Below are 16,802 nucleotides of genomic sequence, written 5' to 3' on the forward strand. Positions count from 1 at the left end.
CATTGCATATTAAGTTATGTCATCATTGTCTAAATTTAGGAGATTTCTAAAAATTGAAAAGCATCTATTACCCAGAGAAAATACAAAGTAAAATGATTAATTTTGAAAAAAAATTATAGTGCAATTGCAGAACTTAGCAGAACTAAGTAGATTGCTAATTCTTATGGAAAAGTATTGAACGTTTTTTACAAGAGCATCCAACTTCTAGCAATATTAAAAACTACTACCTGAGGTTTGCTTCTAAAGATCATTTTGGTGCAGGGGTCCCCAAACTTTTTAAACAGGGGGCCAGTTCACTGTCCCTCAGACCGTGGGAGGGCTGTTGGAGAGTGTGGGGCATATTCCACACATGCGCACTGTGGGCCCGGGATGAGTTGGCTGCTAAGCAGGACAGGCAGTGGCTGCATGTGGCCCGTGGGCCGTAGTTTGCGGACCCCTGGTTTAAGGTATCCTTATGACATGCATCAGAACAATGTGTCAGTCATTGCCATAGTCTTATAGGATATGCAGCCCAAGGTAGGGGAAAGAGTGGGTAACAAGGCAGGGCTTAGAGTTGGGAAGAATTAGTTTCAAAACTGCTTCTTGGCTCTGTGATCTAGAGTGGTCTCACATAGCCTCGGTATCTATATCTGCTTAATGGGAATAATAATAGAACCTGCCTTTTAGAATGATTGGAATCATTCAATGAGACCATGTATATGACACCCATAGTACAGTTTCTGGACCAAGGTAAGTACTTAGTAAATAGTGGCAATGAATACAGATGGTATTATGTTGACTTCTGACATTTCTGCATGCTACTGTGTCTGCATTCTGAGGATGCTACTTCAGAGGCAAGTGGAGAGATTTTATGGGTCAGGAAGATTCAGACTAGCTGTTTTATGAAGTCAGTAGTTTACATGGTCATCATCTTTTGTGATAGATCCCAAGAGAGCTTTTTATTTGTCTAGACATGCAAGAAACCTTGAGTCAGCTGGCGTACTTTGAAAGAACTGGCAAACAGATTAATACATTAGAGCCTTTTTTGTTTGTTTCTAGACTCTCTTCTGTATCCACTCTGTCTTTCCTCTCTTAATGCCCCTAAGTTGTAATTCATAGAATCACATTTTCTAACCAGAGAGAATAGGTTAGACTCAGAGCTATCATTCCACAAAGAAGAGCTGAATTCAAGACATAACTAATGGACCCAAAACCTTCATCTCTCTGTATCTACTGTGATAATAAAGTTGCTGGGGCATGTAAAACTCTTAGAGCAATGCTAAGCATCTTGTAAGTGCTCAATAAACAATGCTGCTACCACTGTTATTGTAAATTCTTAGTATCGCCATCATCTTACCACATCATCATCTTGTTATTTCACCAAACTGCAAAGCTCCTGGTTAGGACCAGATTAGAACACCAGTGCAGTATAACCAAGAGTCTTCCTATAAGTAGGATCAGTCACTAAGCAAGAGAAAGTCACCAGGCAAGCCAAACCTGGTGTGACCCCTTAGGCAGATCCCTGCTGCACTAACGCAGAATTGCTATGACTTAGCCTCTACCCCACCTACCCTGTTTCACCTAGAAGATTTTCACTTGCATGTGAATGAGAGAGTTGAGAAAACCATTAACCTCATTTTCTTGGAATTCTTTGTGAAATGGAAATAATAATTTACAGTGAACTTCATATTCATTGTCTTTTTTAATCCTCATAATCAGAGCTTCCCAATTGGTATGTTCAGATTTATAGGAATTGTAGTCTTAGCTCTTGAGGACAGCCAATACCACTGAGCTGGTCATGTAGCTACCCTTGTGGGCCAATAAATGTAATTTTCTAAGCATACTGAGAAGAGCACATACCAACCCTGGGAGTTAAATATCATCCCCATTTTAAAGATGTGGGGGAAAAACCCTGAGATACGGAACTTGCCTAGTATCTTACAGCTAATAAGTATGTGTAGGAACAGGTAATCTTAACCCTGGTTTTCCTCCAGACTGAGTTACTCACACTGTCCTTGATTTTCCCACATTTTCTTGTCCTCACTTCAAGTATAGCATGTGTCATCTTAATTTAGGATTATTAATTTAGATTTTCCCACATCTTCTTGTCCTCATTTCAAGTATCTTAATTTAGGGTTATTTATTTACATTACTGTAATACAATCACCATTACCAAACAGCTTCTTAAGGGAAAAGAATACAACTGAGTCTTAGGTCCCTGCACCTATAAAAGCATTTAGCACATGAGAAATATACTTAGCAAATATTCAGTCAATAAAAGAGGAAAAGGACTTCCATATATGTCTATTTCATTGCCATGCTGCTTCTTTTAAATAGTTTTTACAAAGTTATTTCCTCTTTAGTTTGGTAGAAAGTAAGTATTAACAGTTCACATATTACATACTCAGATGTTACTGCGGTGCTATTTTTGAGAGGTTATTATAGAAAGTTGAACTCATTTGGGAATGCTTCTATGATATTGCCAAGGAAGTGTTATTAATCAAAAAGTATTCATTATATGCATGTAGACTATCAAGTGCTATTAGAAGGGTGATACGGGAGGGTGATACAGGGGATGAAGAAATGTACCTGGTATTATTTCTGGCCCAGATGAGCTTCCGGACTCAGTGGGGAGTTAGAGTGAACAGAGGCAAGACAAAATAACGAAGTGATGATCTGTAGAAATCCTACAACAAAGCAGGAAAACATGGGCTCAGACCAGACGAGGCTGGGTTTGAATCTCTATCACATATTTGTTGTGCTCAATCTTGGTTAAAAGACTCAATTTATTGACTCCCAAACGCTCTCACCTGTAAAATGGAGGAATGATTTCTACCCCTAGGGCTGCTACAAGGATATATGGGAAAGAACTTGGTATGGTTCTTGGAGCATGACAGTCACTCACTTCAATCATTTGGCAAATATTGACAGCACCACTTGCGTGCTGATCTTTTTCTGTAAGCTAGGGATACCGTGATGAGCAAAACAGGTGATGTGTGCTCCTTTCCCAAGTGGAGCATGCCATCTTATTAAAAATGCACTTGGCCACATCTGACTGGTTGTTAACATAAAAGAGGTGAGTGATGTTGACTGTGCAAGATCCTCCATGAGATTTAGATGGTGAGTAATTTCATTGGGGTTCTAATGACCATAGCACTTAGTTGATACTGATTTGTCCTCAGTGGAAAGATCTACTTTTCTGCCTGATCTGAATTATTATAGTTCACAATACAGGGATCATTTCAACCCTGAGTTAGCATTTTGCCCCTGTAATAATTTGTTTTAGTCCCATCTTTGTATTGACTTATAACTAAATTTAGACCCTGTTACCATATAGTTATCAAAAAAGATGGTGGAATTAAAGTCAGCAAGATGCAGAGTTATCCTTTATTCCATGCTATATGGCAGTAAATTTCTGGCTCCCCTGCACCCTTTTATTACTAGACTGCTTTTCCATCTATGTCCCTTGAGATCTTACATCTTCTTCTAGATCTTTATGAGAAAAACTCCCAAATTTCTCTCCAGCCATAACCTCACTCCCAAACTCCAGTCCTATGTTTCCAAATGCCTGCTGGATATTTTCACCCCGAAAACCACACCACCACTAAACGAGCAAGAGGAAAGCAGTGGTTTCCAGGATTCAGGATGAACGATGGCCTACAGGAGAAAGCCACTGCCTGCTGCAGAGGAATGAAGCCACTGCCCACTAGCCCAGGAAATAGGGAACCTGGGGTGGAAGTACTCCAGCCTTTCCCTTCCCTCCTTCTAATCACTCAAAAGGAAACTCGTCCCACTTCCAAAAGGAGCTCTTGTTCACGTCTGCCCGTATCTTGTTTTGGGACCCCTGTCATCATGATCTAGGCTCAACCTTGGCATTATTTTGAACTCATCCCTGTCCTTTCTTCACATCTAGTCAACTGTGGTATCTAATAGATGTTTCTCTAGTTGTACTTCCCTAATGTCTCTTAAATATCACCCTTCTTCTTGGTTCCTATCACTACAGCCCAAATTCCAGCCATTATCACCTCTTATGTAGCTTATTATAAGTGCTTCTTAACCAGAGTCCCCATACTCATTATGCTGTCTCTCTAGTCCATCTTACACACAGCTAGTGGACTAATCTTTCTGAGTTAAAGAAATGAATCCATCATTCCACTGAAAAAAAGCATTTATTTGGTGGTCACCACTGGCTATGAGAATTTGCTAGATATTCTCGATGCCCCTCCAGATGCACTCAATACCCCTCTCCACTTTGCTTTGTGCCCTGGGGATCAGATGTGTATGGACTGTATCCATAAATGGGCCCCCTGTCATCCGGTTTCTTGCTGGGTTCTGCTTCCTGCACTAGCTAGCTCAGGGATGCTTGACCAATCCTTTGTGAGTTTACCTTAAACTTGCCCATCCCTTGTGCTATGGTTTGAATGTACTTGTTCCTCCAAAATCCATATGTTAGAACTTAAAACTCCAAGGTGATGGTGTTAAGAGATGGAGCCTTTTGGGAAGTGATGAAGCCATGAGGGCTCTGCCCTCTTGAGTGGATTAGTGCATTTGTAAAAGAGGCTGAAGAGAGTATTCTAGTCCCCTTTTGTCCTTCTGTCTCTTCTGCTGTGCGAGGACACAGCCTTTGTCCTTTTTGCCCCCTTCCGCCATGGGAGGATATAGTAAGAAGGCACCATCTTGGAAACAGAAAGCAGCCCTCACCAGACACTGAATCTCATGGCACCTTGATTTTGGACTTCCCATCGTCCACAACTGTGAGAAAGTAAATTTCTGTTCTTTATAAATTACCCAGTCTCAGGCCATTTTGTTATGGTGGCAGAAATGGATTAAGATACCTTGTAAATGGTACCTTTTTAAGACCTTTCTTTATTCACCCTCTTTTGAATGTACCATCTGTTTCTTCTAGGCCTCTGATAAGGATGAGAAATAAGAGAAAACTCCTTGGTGAAGCATTAAAGGCCCTCCATATCTAGGCACCATCCTACCTTTCTGTTGTAATTTCCATTCCTATTGTGGCATAACTTAAAACTCATTCAAAATGAAATAGTTCCTTTTCCATGGACCTATTCCCACTCTACTGCTTTGGTGCCTTTATACCAGTGGTGTGCAGGTGAATGCTATCCAGAAAGATAAGCCCTGATTTGTATGACCAATTTTAAGCTATCAACATGATGTCTCTGAACTCAGGTTTGAAAAGAAATTTCACATTTGGCTCAGAATACCACTGCTCTGCACACCACTCCCCACTGCCTGGGATGCTCTGCGGGTCCCCTCCCTCCCTACCCACCAGTGCCTTACTCAGAAGAGTTGCTGGATAAACTATTCTAATTCATTTCTGTCACTCATGTGGACATTTGGAATGGAACCAAAACCTAATTACCAACTACATGTTGATGGTAACATTTCTCTACCCAGAATTTTTTGGTGAGTCCTAACATGGGTGCTAGTCAGATTTCTGAGACTTGAAAACCCTGAAGTGGAAAAAAGCTCCTTCCTCACATTTTATGCCAAGTTGTTGAAGCTTACCACTTAAAGTTGCTTAACTCTCCAAGAAAACAGTAAAATTCTTACTTTCTGGTCTTGTTTTCAAACTACATCTTTATTATCCTCATTTAAATATGATTTGAAGTAATAGTAAACCACCATTAAAATATATTTCCTCAATATAATAATCATTTGACCACTCCATAGTTTAAATGATCTCCCCTTAAACCTAAAACTCTACAGAAACTTCTAAGGTGCATGTTAGTCCTAGACATATAAGATTGCACTGCACTTTATTCTAAAGTGTATTTTGTTAAGAAATAACCCTTTTATTTAGTCAGTCTTCCTAAGAGATAAGTTTATTTTGCTTCATTAAAAACTGATTTCTATGTTTAAAGTTCAAAGTATAACTACAATTTCTACTGGAAAGCCAGGAGGTAAAATAATAAAGATGATCTTATAATAGCACTGGATTATTTTATGTTTTAATCATCATGAATGACAAATGGATGTTCAACTCAAATTATTCTTTTTACTTTTAATTTAATAAACACATGAATTGAAGAGAAACTATAGAATGCACTATGATTTATAATGCCCGCTGGCATTTTAATGTTCTCAGCTGTTCCTTCGTACCATTTGATTACACAAGGCCTAAACTGTGCAATTAAGGACCATCCCACTAATGTGCGCTGGTGGATTTATGATGTCTAGGTCATGAATGATGTGAGCACTTTGAGTACTGGACCATTAGTTTCAAATGCATACTAAGATACGGGAACACAATGGCATCAAGGAGAATCTATAATAAGAAACTATTTCAAATTCAGGGAGGTAGCTTTCACCTGATTTTAATTTGCCAAAACAATTTAAAAACTTGATTAGCAGAAATCCTAATTAACTAGATTTTTCCCCCCCTGGAGTCCACTTTTAGAAGAAAAGGGAAAATTGGAAGAAAATAAGTTAACCAAGGCTTTAGATTAAAAATAATTCCAATGAGTTTATTATCAGGGCCTTGAAGAAAAAAAAAATGCCTCAATAAAAAAATATAACCACCCTTATCAAAGGCAAGAAAGTGGGTGTTAAAGTTTAAAAGCTTTCTAGGAAACCTTCAGCTAACCAGAAAATTAAATTTGCAAATTCCCTGAGCCTAATCTTCTAGTTAACCAGTGTTTTACTCTACCAGTTAGTGTTCTTCTAAGTATCTGTGTATCTACGAGGATACTGCAGTATACTCTCCGAGGTCCGATGAGACAGCTGAGACAGAAAGGGCTGCGTGCAACACACTTGGCTTTAATCTTGCCTCTTTCACCTATTACCTCTCCTTGAATTAGTTATGATTCTCCAGAGAAGCAGAACCAATAGATGGATGGATGGGGAGGGAGAGAGATTTGTTACAGGAATTGGCTCATGTGATTGTGGAGGCTGAGAAGCCCCACCCTCTGCCATCTGCAAGCTGGAAAACCTAGAAAGCTGATGTTCCATCCTGCTGTCATAAGAACTCATAGGTAAACCTTCCATGGTTTTTGTTTTGTATCCTGCTCCCCGTCCTTGTCTTGGGCCATTGTGACACTCTCTTCTTAGAGAGTCGCTGTGGCCAGCAAGCCTTCAGAGGGAAGGTTAGAATAGGCAGGCACACCTTTTACTTCATTGTCTTGCAATGGTTACGAAAATCAAATTCTTTAAGTGCTTATTAGAATAAATAGTCATAGAAAAATGGTTTAGAAAAGGAATTTGAAACCAAGTTTATTATAAGAGTTCAGGGACAGATGGCTTTATTTTGCTTCTTTAAAAAAGATGACATTTAGTGTGCTTCATTTCTATCAAGTCAAAGGACAAGTACTGTCGTTCACCTGAACACTGCTGTCTTTAGCCCTGATTAGCAGGAACTTTTATGCTAAAGCTATAGACACTTCCATATGTCTGTCTTCAGATTTTAAAGGAACATTTTAATGTGGAAGGGACATGTTCTTGACATTTTCTCAGTCTAAAATTTAAACAGTGCTTACTTAGTCTTATAATTGGCAAATTCTAAGCAGTCAAACTCGTAAGAGAAATAGCATTAGATCAGAGCTAAAGGCTCCCGTCTTAAGGACACTGGATGTTTTATTTTTTTTAAATGTTGTTAAAATGTCAGATAATTAATAAAGATGACTACTGGATTAAGATATAAGAAAAGACAGTACAGAGCTCTAGTTCAGCAAAGAAAATGCAAGAAATGTTTTGAAATGGATGTAAAAATGTTTGCCATTTTCTTGGTAAGGAGAATTATTTTCACTGTTACAAACCAAACTTTAATTCAGTCTGGGAGCAAATGCGAATCTGATACAGTCTAATGGAATTGCTTGACTTGGTTAGAATCCAAAAATCTATGGCTTGGTATTAGCAGCCTACATATTGGCACTTACAGTACTCACAGTGATGAGTCTATTTTTTCATTGGTATATCTGTAGTAGTGAATTTACAATACAGAGCCATTGTAGCTGCAGCTCCTTATGTGACATGTATTAACAAGGCATGGTGAAATCTATGTCTGAAGTGAAAATACTAAGCAATATACTGTGAAGTACTTAGGAAAAAAAAGTAATGAAACTGGGCCTTCTAGGCATATTAAGGCTGCCAAACTAAAGATTTAGCATTTATTTAACATTTAATCATGCTGCTAATTACAAAGCAATTATTTCATATAGACATATTACAGGAAGAGAATTAAAATAATCTGTAAAAACTAAAATTAATTGATTTCATGGTAGTTTTGATATCACTGTACTTGCTGGTGCTAAAGGGAGCAATAAAAATAGCTCAGTGGTTGGTTGATGTTTTGTTCTCTTGAGCCTTCTGTCAGTTTCTCAATTCCTAATGTTAAATTGATACTTTATGATTCCAGCTATGCAAATGGCCCATACAAAGAAAACAACAAACTTTCTTGATCCTACAAGTGATTTAAACAGGAAAAAAAAAGTCTTTTTTCTTTGTCTTACTTCCTTTGCCTGTCATAGATTCTGAGGTTTAAAAGGGATTTGAAAGACCAAAGATTCAAGAATTCTTCAAACTGTATTTGGTATATGACAAAACATAGAAGGAAAAAAGATTTGGCCATAGAGTTGAAATAGTTCATGAATAATAATTATAGTCTAGCCTGCTAGGTCCTAGAAGAAGCAGCTGCAAAGATCATAGAGTTTACCACAGCTTTTGAAGTTTAAGAAATGGATATATCTCCCTATCCATAAGGTTTACAGTCAATGGTAGAAAACAACCTCGTTTCATAGTCAATTGTATTTAGTGGGAGTACAACAGGGATAAGGAGGGTAAGAGGAAAGTCAGTGCCTTAAGCATTAATATTTAATAAAATAAACATTCCTATAAAAATAATTTAGAAGGTAGTTAATACATATATTAGCTACTTTAAAACCATACACTGTATTGGTTTCCTAGGGCTGAGGTAACAAAGTACCACAAACTGGCTGGCTTAAAACAACAGAAATTTTACCGTTTCACAGTTCTGGAGGCCAGAAATCTGAGATGAAAGTACTAAAGTGTCAACAGTCATGCTCCCCCTGAAACCTGTGAGAATCTGTCCTTTCCTCTCCCTAGCTTCTGGGGATTTGGTGGCAAGCTCTGGCATTCCTTGGCTTATAGTCTTGTAACTCCCATCTCTGCCTTCATTGACACATGGCATTCTCCCTTTGTGTCCTGTCTTCACATCATTTTCTCTCTTCTTTTGAGGACACCACTTATAATGGATTAGGAGCCTAACCTACTCCAGTATGACCTTATCTTAACTAATTATAACTGCAACAACACTATTTCCATAAAACGTCACATTCTGGGGTCCTTGAAATTGAGACTTAAAACACACCTTTTTTGTGGAAGGCATAGCAAGCATTTTGTCCCAGATCATGGGACCTTATGGTAAGTGACCTAGGCATTTTGCATATATTAACTCATTTCAACTTTTTAACAACCCCATGAGGAAAGCATGCTGACCCCACTCTCGAAGGAAGACATGGAGGCTAATAAAGTAACGTGTGCAGAACTGGATTTTAATCTCTACCTGTTGACTCCAAAGCCTGTGCACATTCTCATCTGAAGAGCTGCCTTCTTGGGAATAGTTTTCCTATCCCCTTTTTTTTCTATTGAGAAATATAGATATAATTTCCTAAGTTCTCAAAAACTGTTTCCACCTTTCCCACAATGATGTTAATTTGCCCTGCTCGTTTTCAGAATTACTTTTATCTCATTTCTTCTGTAATTATGTGGTCCAAAGATAAGATCCAGGAGGACATATGTTTTTGATGGGAAATAACTAAAATGCCTAAAATTCAAAACAAATAGGTGTATTATCACCTGAAAAGGTTTATTTGTTCATTCAACAACCTTTTTCAAGTGTCGAGCTTGCACACAGCATTCAACGAGGTCCTGTGCAGCAAACTTGCTATCAAAACTCTTAAATTTCTGAAAAGTTTTAACCAGCCTTTTCTTCAGGAAATATGGTAAGAGTCATGACATTTGGTATAAGGATAAACATTTTTTGTTTAGGTTATTTTCTATGCAAGGTGTTTTTTCTCTAATTACGACTTTTGAATGCAGTAGTATGGAGAGCAGTGGTACACTCTGGTACTTGACTGGCAAACAGGAGCTCTAATGTGATTAGAAAACATTCGTTTGCCTCATCCTGAGAGTCTGGGCAAAAGAAGTCTTTCCTTATAAATTTCCTTCTGGATTCAAATAATGTAGACTTTTTCAAAGAGTACATTGGTTTTTCTACTCTTGCTTTTTGCACTCCCCTTGTCCACACACCTGTTTCAGATGGCCTTTGTTCTCTCTGGTATAGTAGAGAAACCCAGTAAATGGAAAACAGTCTGAAATGTATCCTGTGACGTACCTTGGTGGATTGAGCTAACATTCATTGAACACTTGCAGGCTAGTCACTGTGTCAGGTGCAGTGCCCACCATGATGAATAAAACATAACCTTGGACCTCAATCCAAGAGTTTGGGTCACCTCTGAGAACACTATGATGATTGACTAGAGGAATGGAACAGAGTGGCTTAGAGCAGATCCAAGTCTAGCTGTGTCTTTGCAGGTTGCAGCTGACATGCCTGCTAGACCCTCTGAGCCTGTGAGTGGTGGCAGGGCAGAGCCAGGCCAGCATGGCTTAAGGCTAGAGTAGTCAAACTTGGTTGGCATTTCAGCCCTCTGTGGAGCTTTTTAAAATACACATATATTCCCAGACCCCATCCGAGACCCACTTCATCAAAATCTCCAAGTGACACAAGAATTTGCATTCTGAAAAAGATCTCCAAGTTACTGAACAACTAAGTTTGGAGATCTAGGGCTGTGCTGCCTGATGTGGTAGCCACTGGTCACATCTGGCTATTTAAATTTAATTGAAATGAACAGAAATAAAATAAAAGGTAAAAATTCCACTTCTCATTCCCACCAGCCACATTTCAAGTGCTCAGTAGCCACTCAAGAGCTACCATACTACTGGGCAGTGCAGATACAGAACATTTCTGCCATCGCAGGAAGTTGTATTAGATGGTGCTGACAGAGCAATGGCAGGTTGGCAGTTCTCACCTCGCCTTCTCATAGATCCACAGATCTCTCCATCTTCCCTTTTGACACGTGTCTCCTTTTACAGAGGCACTTGGGTATTGGTCTTAGTGTCCCCCCATAAGATTATAAGCTCTTTAAGGGCAGGGACTGGTCTTCCTGGCGCTGTGACATAGTAAATACTCAAATGAGTATTTTTTTTAATTGAATTAAATCAGTCGGGTTCAATTAGCAGTTTTATTGGATCTCTTTTGCATTTAGACTGACTCCAGATTTCAGCAGAGTCTGGAGAAAAGGAGGGATCAGAGGGCAGGCTTTTCCTCAATCACAACCCTTAGGATGGATGGGGAGCAGATTTCTGCTAAATTGCAAGCTTTTTTTTTTTCTTTTACAGTAAGGCTTTTTAAAACACAGAAGTAGAGGAGACGCAGAGACCCAGCAGGACTGTGAGTATTTGCAAGCTTAAAACTGTTGTCATTTTTGGGCACCTGGAAAGCACATTTTAACTGATTCAGTTAGTCATTTGATTTGGTTATTGAGTGCTCACTATGTGGATGCCAGGCGCAGGGTTTGACCCTGGGATGACTCATTTTGAATGAGACAGAAACAGGTTCCTTACCCTGTTAGACTCACACTGTCATACTGGCATATGGGAATATTGGCAAGGATTCTCCCTGCCCAGACAGGTTGGGATGGGAAGGGTGTATGATTTAGGCTCTGGCATTAGATACCTGGATTCACAGAGAACCTCTGCCACCCTACTGCACTAGCTACAAGACCTTAGCCAGGTTATTTCATTTTTCTTGTCATCTGTAAAAATAGGAAACATAATGGTACTCCCCTCATAGCTGAGCATTAAATGAAATAATTTATGTAAAGTACTCAGTGCAGTGCATGTTGCATAATAAGAGCTTAATAAGTACTAACTGCTATTCTTCTTACAACTACTGCTCAGCCAAAACTAGGCTGCAGTGAACATTCAGAAGTAAAAAAACGAGCCTACAAGGTTAGAAAATAATTCATTATTTGGAAAGAATGCTTCCCATCTTTCTTGAGGTAATAGTTTAATTCCTTTAGCTTACTGTTTATATCTTTGCTTGCAGAATAACTAAGATGGATAAGTGGTTTGGTAGATGCCCATTTCTTGTTTTAATTTTTGATTCCCTGGTAAAGGACTTAACTTGTTTGGAACACTTCCTTCCAAGACAATTAGGGATCTGGAAATGCTTTGGGTGTCATTCAGCCTCTCTGGATGTAGAAAGGTATGTGCTTTTTAATATAGTGTGTGCAAAGGAGAATCCTATTAAAGAGGCTTACCATTAAACTGCAAAATTGAAATCCTAAGTAACTGGAATGCAAAGATTTAATTAGTATTGTCTCATTAAAATAAAGTGTAGCTTAATTCTTACCTTCAAAAATGATATTGCCTTTGAAAATACATTCTGGAAATGAGCTGAGACAGGCATGGCTGCATCTTGAAGGCAGTCCCTTGATACCTGGGGAGTTTGCAGGTGGAACCTCCGGAGTCCCTTCCCATCGTTTTTTCTGAGGGAGAAGGGCATTCGCTTGCGTACCTGTATGTAATAATGAAATAAAAATTAAAAATCAGAGACCTGCCATATTCTCACTTAAGATTCAATGAAAACTGCCTTTGCTTTAAGATTTTTCTAGTATTCTACAATCTACAATATCATTACCCAAGGGATGCAGGGGTCCTCAAACTTTTTAAACAGCGGGCCAGTTCACTGTGCCTCAGATGGCTGGAGGACTGGACTATAGTTTAAAAAAACTATGAACAAATTCCTATGCACACTGCACTTATCTTATTTTGAAGTCAAAAAACAAACAGGCAGAAACACCCGCATGTGGCCCATGAGCCGTAGTTTTGAGGACTCCTGGGATAGAGGATGTCTCTGTGGTACCTAGGCTATTTGGCAAACAGCTGCTGAACCATCCCTACATCTTCACTGTGACTTTTTGTGCCCAAATCATTTTGGAAGAATTTGTATTGCCTTCAAGAGCTATAAATGCTCCCAGGCAGTGGATTTGTATTTCTCCTGCTTCATTGACAGGACCATTCGTTTGATTTAAAATTGGGGGTTCTTTGGGATGATCATGTTACATGTGGGAGTTGTTGCTTAGAGCATGGGCTTTAAAACCAGAGTGACTCCGTTTGAATCCTGCCTTCACTGCTTCCTAGTTGTGTGTCTTGAACAGGTTACTTAATATCTCTATGTGTTGGTTTCCTCAGTGTGAAAGGGGGACAATAATAGTACCTACCTTCTAGGACTTGGGTTCCCTAACTCTTGGTCCAGTACTCTAATCTCTGTACCATACTGCTTCTCAAACTACCTGAGACCCAAATAGGATTCAGAGGTAGACAGCAGTAGGGCACAAGCCCTATTTCCATGACTTACTGGCTCACCTAAGATAAGAAACTTGATCTCTTTATGAAAAATAGGGATGATTATGCTTCCAGGGGTGGGGAACCTACAGCCTTCTGATTTCAAGATTGTTCTTTTTCATGCACCAAAGGAGGTAAGAAAAGCTTCATCTTTCTCTGCTGTACCCCTTTTAATAAAGGAATTATTCTATAAAATTTGGATTCAGTCAAAAGGCCTTATGTGAGGAACTAGAAGGCCACAGGTTCCTGGGAATGCAGTATAATGGTTACATAGTAAGTCTTTTATTAAAGTAAGTCTATTGGTAAAGTTAGTTACATTTATATTATAATATTATTCATGAGGGATCTCCTATCTTGAATGCCCAGTTCCAACTCCTATTCATTTTTCAAACCCACTATATACTTCTTTCTGTGAAGTATTTCTGAATTTCCGTGATCTTATAGAGTTTGCAATACACGTTCCATTACCAAATTAAGAGAAGTTTAATTGATGCATTTTACAAATTAAACTTGCAATTTGGCCATGCTTATGGCACAGATCAACATTATGATCAATTCACTGCCATGTTAAAAAAAATCAATGAACATTGTTTAGCTGACCTGACTAATTTTTTGTAATAAGTTGGCCATCAGCATGATTGATTGAGTTGTCTAACCTACCCCTGACTTACATAAGCAAAAGTCAAATTGGAGGTTATTAAAGAAAACAAGCCAGTGAACTATCTCTAAATTGAATGATGTTTTCCTATGCTACTAATAAATGGTTGATTAATGGCCAACACCCTTCAAAGAGTTGTAGACCCTGTCCAAGTGGTAAAGAATTTGAACTTAAACCAACTAGACTAAGGGAAGCCATATGGGGTTCTGTAGCATATAGTACACAGTACAGTGTGCTTGGAGATTGGGAATGAGTCAAGCTTGTCCTTCAAATATGTGACCTCACCTCTCTGAAGTGTGCTCTGTAAAAGGATAGGTGACTGTAGATGTGCCAGGTGATTTCTAAGACCTTCTCCAACTTTACCAGTTTGTGCTTCTGTGTATTTCACAGGGAGGCTGGCCTGATTGCTCGGATTGGCTGAATCCAAGTCAGAATCTGAAGTCAGTGTTATTCCCCAGGGCTCTTCCACAAGCACCCTTGCTGACCATCCCAACCCACCTACTTGGATTTAGATTCAGGCCAGCTGCTACTGGGCTTTGGCTTTTCATTTGCCTTTTGTTTTTTACATTTTCTGTGTAATTCTTAAGTCATCCAGTCCAGCCCTACCCTGTCTACCATGCCTGGCCAACCCTCCTGAAAGGGCTAAACTGCTGTCTATGCCCAGTTCCTCTTAGGCACTGAATGAATTGTGGCCCCAGCTTTCACACTAAGCTTGGAGACCAGCTGTGCCTTTGGGCTTTTCCCAGAGATGCTGGCCGAGGCTGTACCTGCAGTGTGGGGGACTTGCCCTGGCCTGAGAGAGGAAGGAAACAGAGGGGGAATCAGCAGATCATTTGTGCCCATCCTCTTCTTTGCACACTTGTACATTTATATCATCCAAGCACACCAGGGAATTTTTGTCTCTATTAATTAACTAATTAATACTAATAACATGCAAGAAGAACAAAGGAGAAAAAGAAAATAAAATTAAAGAAAGGATAATCAGATTTTTCTCTAGGAACCAGAAAAACCACCACAGAAATTTAAAGTGGTCAGATTCAGAAATGCTGAATTGGGGATCAAGGCCCTTGGGTTTTATCTTGTTCCCCTGGCAATTAACTGGGTCTGTTTGGATTTGCCTAAGGGGATCTCTAAGGTTCTGTTTGCATTTTAAAGTAGGTCTTCCACAAAAAAAGATGTGTCAAATGAATTTTTGTGAATGTAATGCCTTTTTTAATAGCACGAAAGAAGTTTTCTTCAGAGATTCACACCATAAGTTTGTAATTATAGGTTCCCACATATGGAGTGTTTGCCAATAATATTTGAAAATTTATATCTAATCTAGTTATCACATATTCCCTTTAGCTCAGCATTATAGTGCTATTATTATACTTATATAATTCAGAGGTTGCAAACTGGTCAGGGCCGTAAAAAGACTCAGAAAGCAAATAGGTTCTTTTTGGCCTACACAGCTAAAACAGTTTTGGATACCTTTTGGAGTTCATGAACTCTCCAGCTTTTTATATGACCATGACTTCCTACTGTGTTGACTCAACTGCCTTCACCTACCCTGCCCTAGAAGCCATTAAGTTTGAGATCCTTGGCATAATCAAACTCCTCCATCCCTCCATGACAATTTGATAACAAAAAAGGAAAAAGGAAGGAAGGAAGGAAGGAAAAAAGGGAGAGAGGGAGGAAGATCTGCCTCTCTGAAAACGGCTGGCAGTATAGTTTTCCATGACGTTCATAAGATGGGTCAATAAGATGACTTCCTGAGGTTCCCTTTGTCCTGGGAAGCTAAACGTTTTTGTGTAGCTTTACTCTCAAACTGCTTACTGTAAAATACATAACATAAGACACAAAGTCACATGATCTGTTCCAGGTCATCCAGAAGGTGTGTGGTGAAGCCAAAATGAAGAATCCCTTCCCGGGTTCTGTTGCTTGGCCCATTCAGACATGTGGCTGCAGTGCTTGCTGATGAATGATGTGGGCTCTTAGGAATAGTTCCTTATGCAAAAGAGCCTGAGCAAGCTCCATTATGTCCTTGCAAGGGGATACACGTTATTGTTCCTTAATGCATTATGGAGACTATTATAGCTCTTCCTCCCATATGCACCCTCCATCTGCGAACACTAACACACTCTACGGGGTGTTTGGCTTTGGATAATGTGTGAACCCGGAACATAATTTTGGAAAATGGTTGGAGAAAGGAATTTAAGAGTCAGGGGCCAGACAAAAGTCCGAGAAATGAATGTCTTTAAAAATATCCATGTAGATTCAGCATTCAGAATGTATTTAGTGAAGCCCTCTTTCCTTCCCAAGGGAAATAAAATGTACCCTCCATTAAGAATCTGCTGTAATTTCTGTCTTTGGCTCCACCTGCACTAGCCATCTACATTATTTAAGGTTTAGAACTTGTAGTTGATAATACCACAAAAGGCACCCTATCTCTACTGATTCCAACTGCTCATTCCTGCCTTTCATCCTCAACATCCATAAAAAAAGACTCTGATTCAATATGAGACCTCAAACCTGTAAATAATGATAGCTAACATCTATTGGGCACTTGCTATGTGTCAGGTGCTCTGCCAAAGGCTTTGCATTTGACATCACATTTTAATTTTCTCACTACTCTTACAAAGTAAGTTATATGGTCTCCATTTTCTAAAAGAGCAAACTGAGACTTAGAAAGCTTCAATAACTTGCCCAAGGTCACCGAGCTGAATTTGAAACCAGGTCTGTC

The 16,802-nt window shown here is 39.2% G+C and overlaps 1 protein-coding gene and 1 long non-coding RNA gene across 5 annotated transcripts in view; one reads left to right on the forward strand and one right to left on the reverse strand.

The window, feature by feature from the left end:
- The window catches only part of LOC142865020 (uncharacterized), a 585,997-nt gene that overhangs the window by 351,865 nt on the left and 217,330 nt on the right, over positions 1-16,802 (reverse strand). For 2 of the 3 annotated variants that reach the window (XR_012915320.1, XR_012915322.1), the window contains exons 3-4: positions 12,428-12,592; positions 2,569-2,666 (exon numbers count right to left, since the gene is read on the reverse strand). This is a non-coding gene — a long non-coding RNA (uncharacterized LOC142865020). The remainder of the gene's footprint in view (positions 1-2,568; positions 2,667-12,427; positions 12,593-16,802) is intronic. The other variant, XR_012915321.1, reaches the window with a different exon arrangement.
- Positions 1-16,802, forward strand: part of LRRN1 (leucine rich repeat neuronal 1) — a 51,819-nt gene that overhangs the window by 9,423 nt on the left and 25,594 nt on the right. Inside the window, exon 1 of one of the 2 annotated variants that reach the window (XM_075998555.1) lies at positions 9,344-11,464. The exons of the other annotated variant lie outside the window; for it this stretch is intronic. The gene's annotated coding sequence lies outside the window, so the exon portion shown is untranslated. Of the gene's footprint in view, positions 1-9,343; positions 11,465-16,802 lie in introns of those variants that run through there. 2 annotated transcript variants of the gene reach the window in all.

This window comes from Microcebus murinus, chromosome 28 (assembly GCF_040939455.1).
Source record: "Microcebus murinus isolate Inina chromosome 28, M.murinus_Inina_mat1.0, whole genome shotgun sequence".
Taxonomy (NCBI): domain Eukaryota; kingdom Metazoa; phylum Chordata; class Mammalia; order Primates; family Cheirogaleidae; genus Microcebus; species Microcebus murinus.